The 5,205-nt window shown below is 45.4% G+C and overlaps 1 non-coding gene across 1 annotated transcript; it reads left to right on the forward strand.

Moving 5' to 3' along the window:
- Positions 1 to 4,756: 4,756 nt before the first annotated feature.
- LOC143364227 (5S ribosomal RNA) lies at positions 4,757 to 4,875 on the forward strand. The gene has a single exon (XR_013084041.1). It is a non-coding gene; the product is annotated as a 5S ribosomal RNA (ribosomal RNA).
- The last annotated feature ends 330 nt before the right edge of the window (positions 4,876 to 5,205 follow it).

Consider the following 5,205-nt stretch of genomic DNA (forward strand, 5'->3'; position numbering starts at 1 on the left):
ACGCGAGCGGGGACGCCCTTGATGATCTCGAGGCGGGGGATCGGATATCCCCTTACACTCGGTCACCAACGGCGTCCCCGGAGGCCGCCGGGCATCTCGGGCGGGGGCCCGGAAGCTCATCGGGCGGCCTAACAGGGGGGGAAGGCGCCACGTCGTCCGTTGCGTGGTGCCTTCGGATAGAGTAGGTACGGGAGGGGGCCGCGTCCCCCCCCTGGGTGGTATGCTAAGGCGGGGGCACACCGGATTGACATGCGCGCGCAGAGCACGGGTGCCCCCAGGAGTCTAGGGACGGACGGGGAGGAGTTAGTGGGTATACTCGGCGTTGCACCAACCAGCCGAGGAGTCCCACATAACCCGGACCACCCCCCCCCCCCGGGGGGGTTCGGGTATCCGTAACGAGATTACCTCCTCGGAAAAAAAAAAAAAAAAAAAAATAGGATAGGATAGAGGATAGAGGATAGGATAGGATAGAGGATAGGATATGATAGAGGATAGGATAGGAGATAGGATAGTATAGAGGGCAGGAGAGGATAGAGGATAGGATGGGATAGATGATAGGATAGGATAGAGGATAGGAGACGATAGAGGATAGGATAATATAGAGGATAGAATAGGATAGAGGATAGGATAGGATAGAGGATTGGATAGGATAGAGGATAGGATAGTATAGAGGATAGGATAGGATAGAGAATAGGGTAGGATAGATGATATTATAGGATAGAGAATAGGATAGGATAGATGATATTATAGGATAGATAATAGGATAGGATAGAGGATAGGATAGGGGAGTGGATAGGATAGACGATAGGAGACAATAGGGGATAGGATAGGTGATTGGATAGGATAGAGGACAGGAGACGATAGAGGATAGGATAGGATAGAGGATAGGATAGGATAGAGGATAGGATAGGATAGAGGATAGGATAGGATAGAGGATAGGATAGGATAGAGGATAGGATAGGATAGAGGATAGGATAGGATAGAGGATAGGATAGGATAGAGGATAGGATAGGATAGAGGATAGGATAGGATAGAGGATAGGATAGGATAGAGGATAGGATAGGATAGAGGATAGGATAGGATAGAGGATAGGATAGGATAGAGGATAGGATAGGATAGAGGATAGGATAGGATAGAGGATAGGATAGGATAGAGGATAGGATAGGATAGAGGATAGGATAGGATAGAGGATAGGATAGGATAGAGGATAGGATAGGATAGAGAATAGTGTAGGATAGATGATATTATACGATAGAGGATAAGATAGGATAGAGAATAGGGTAGAATAGATGATATTATAGGATAGAGGATGGGATAGGATAGAGGATAGGAACGGATAGAGGATAGGATCGGATAGATGATATTATAGGATAGAGGATAGGATAGGATAGAGGATAGGATAGGATAGAGGATAGGATAGGATAGAGGATAGGATAGGATAGAGGATAGGATAGGATAGAGGATAGGATAGGATAGAGGATAGGATAGGATAGAGGATAGGATAGGATAGAGGATAGGATAGGATAGAGGATAGGATAGGATAGAGGATAGGATAGGATAGAGAAAAGGATAGGATAGATGATATTATAGGATAGAGGATAGGATAGGATAGTGGATAGGATAGGATAGAGGATAGTGGATAGGATATGATAGAGGATAGGATAGGATAGAGGATAGGATAGGATAGAGGATAGGATAGGATAGTGGATAGGATAGGATAGAGGATAGGATAGGATAGAGGATAGGATAGGATAGAGGATAGGATAGGATAGAGGATAGGATAGGATAGAGGATAGGATAGGATAGTGGATAGGATAGGATAGAGGATAGGATAGGATAGAGGATAGGATAGGATGAGGATAGGATAGGATAGAGGATAGGATAGGATAGAGGATAGGATAGGGTAGAGGATAGGATAGGATAGAGGATAGGATAGGATAGAGGATAGGATAGGATAGAGGATAGGATTGGATAGAGGATAGGATAGGATGGAGGATAGGATAGGGGATTGGATAGGATAGGATAGAGGATAGGATTGGATAGAGGATAGGATAGGATGGAGGATAGGATAGGGGATTGGATAGGATAGAGGATAGGAGACGATAGAGGATAGGATAGGGGATTGGATAGGAAGGAGGACAGGAGACGATAGAGGATAGGATAGGATAGAGGATAGGATAGGATAGAGGATAGGATAGGGTAGAGGATAGGATAGGATAGAGGATAGGATAGGATAGAGGATAGGATAGGATAGAGGATAGGATAGGATAGAGGATAGGATAGGATAGAGGATAGGATAGGATAGAGGATAGGATAGGATAGAGGATCGGATAGGATAGAGGATAGGATAGGATAGAGGATAGGATAGTATAGAGGATTATCTATTATCTATAGAATAATCGGAATAGATAATCCCTATCCTATTTAGATTTTCCCTTTCTTCCCTTTCGTAGGACAGCAGTCGGAGTTGTTGTCCGGAATCCTTTCAATATATACATACGAGAAAAAGGGTCTTGGGGGATGAAAAACGGCGAAGCAGGGTGGCAGAGAGGAAGGCGACCACTCAGCCGACGAAGTTATACGGCTGTCCGAGTGGCGAGGACAAAGGGACCATTTTATTATCGGGTGCCGACGAGGCTTGCCTCGCCTTGCCTCGCCTTGCCTCGCCTCGGCGAAATTTGGCCGAAACCGACGCGCTGCAATAATATTTTCCCGTGTCCCGTCCGTTATGTTCGCCCGCTAATTTATGTCGCGCTGCACTTAACGGTTCCCCGTTGGCTATCTTAACTGTCAGCTTCCTGCTTTCGGGAATACAACGCGATCGGCGCCGCTCGGCGCCTCTCCTCTCGTGTCGCTTTATCATCGAATTATGCGGCCCCCGTATCTCATTTTTCGGGCCAGGCCAACGCGATGGAGACATTAAAGGCAGGTGATGCGACACGTTCGCTTCTCCCCGTGTATTTTTAACTCTCGATTAAGCTCTCGGTCCTCGGGCTTGCAACGGTGGACCGGTCGACGCCGACTTTCGGCGGAAACGTTCTTATCTGGTACAACGAAACCGCGATTCGGAACCCCGATACGCGAATGCTGGGTCCTTCTGACCCGTCCCTTCAAAATTCTCACCTGACCGCACCGGAGAACAATTCTTTTTAACATTTACCTAACAATATTTTCAGCAATTGTACCGTACCAAAAGGAAACATTTTTCTTTTGCATTCTGATCTGCAACGAAATTGGATGACGTTACTGTAAGTGAATTGTTACAATTTAAATTGCTGATGAAAAATCCGCTAAAATGTCTTTAACCATGCGTTTTTAAAAATTATGTCATAATCGCTAGTACTAAGTCCTGGAACCACCGCATCCGTCAAAATGACGGATTTAAAATTCTTTATTTTACAAATATTGATCTTGAGATTTTATTCCACTTGCTTTCTTCCAAATCCGAAATTATTGCGGTTTTATGTGCTCGCACGATCACAGATCAATTTATGTTTGAGGCATAGAAATATGCATTGAAACCATAAAGTGCAACACCGAATATCACAGAAAAATTTTGCTTATCGACGTCAGAGTTAAACAAATGTTCTGGGTCGATCTGCTATGCGTTCGAGGCTCTTTTCCCGACTGTTTCATAACATTTTGTAAAATTGTTGTATATTTTCTGCCTGCGCGTTACGCCTGGACAGTGAATACGGGCGAGTCGAACAATAAGCGAGTTGACAGAACGAACGCGCGTTTATCCGCGACGAAAACGCCACGGGGGTGCGGAAGGAGGGGCGGTAGGTGGAAAAATGAAAATTTACCACGGCTCGTAACCGACCGCTGTAGAAACGAAATTCCGCACAACCGTCGAGCGTGTTGAACACAGTCGGTATTACGGCCGTTTTATTCCGCTAATGCCCCGTGCTCTGTCCGTCTACTCGCGCTTTTATTCATGAACACGCGAGGAGATATGCCCGCCGCGCCGCGCCGTGCCCGCCGCTCGCTGAAATCTCTTGTCCGCCTGGCAACGAGCAGCGTTCGCGTTAACGAGTGGCCAACTGAAAATAATTTGCAGTCGATAATCTTGTGTCGCGACGACTAGGCTACAACCTGCGATCGTCTTGCTGTTCCCCAAAAATTCTTCTAACTTTCAATTAATCATTCCTTAAGGGCCCGGGATAGTCACGTGACTTTTTAATTAATAATTTCCATTCACAGCCTTCAGACACAGACTTAAGATCCGTCTTGGCCTTGATCCGACGGGTCTTAATAAGTCTGTGACTAAACCTGTCACATTTTTTGCTTTGTATTATCGATATTATGAATTTTGACGCCAGAAACGTGCTTCAAGTTTTTCGCTGTATTTCGCTGAGAATCATGACAAAATACAACTCAATTTGTAGCTTTAGATATTTTCATTCAGAGTTCAGAAAACTCATCCAATGGCATAAAAATGCTTGCATTCCACGACATGCACATCGTCAAATTTTGGCCTACTTCTAACAATTATATTACCCAATATCTGCATTATCTCGGCAGCTCCTAACCAGCGCGCAGTAGATTGAACCTTCCTCTTTCGAATGAGCCCTTTACCAGCGACAAAATATTCTTCTGTAAGGACGAAAAGTTGATGCACGTAAAACCATTTTTCGCCTATTTTTGTCGGTAACGTGGTCACTCTACCTTATCGCGAATCTACGAAGACCGGGCCCATAATGAAGCGAAACGGAATCTTAAGTGGATTATTATTCAGTTTTTAACATGTACTAGTGTCAACGACCATATCTCACTGAAAAAACCGATTCTCGTCCGATCATCGAAGTTAAACAGTGTTGAGCGTGGTTAGTACTTGGATGGGTGACCGCCTGGGAATACCGCGTGTTGTTGGCACACTTTTTTTTTATTTTTCATTCATTCTTATCTTTTAAAACGGTAGATGCCATTGCATAGTTCTTTTCATCTCGTTTTCAAAAATTAAAAAATAGCACAGATTTTGACCAGGCTTTTGTCGCTGCTCGCCGTGGCATCGTTTGGGAGGAAAGAATCGAGGGGGTTGCAGGGGGGTGTATTCGTGGGGCGTGAGTCGCGTACACACCGCAGCACCCTAATGCCGGCTGCTTACGAGTTGATTTATTTATCGGAGTGGCAATACCACGACGAATCCACCCTAAGAGCACGCCAGATTACCGGGGAGCCGGTGTGTATCTTTCTCGCGGACCT

Source organism: Halictus rubicundus, unplaced genomic scaffold (assembly GCF_050948215.1).
Source record: "Halictus rubicundus isolate RS-2024b unplaced genomic scaffold, iyHalRubi1_principal scaffold0352, whole genome shotgun sequence".
In the NCBI taxonomy this organism is placed as follows: Eukaryota; Metazoa; Arthropoda; class Insecta; order Hymenoptera; family Halictidae; genus Halictus; species Halictus rubicundus.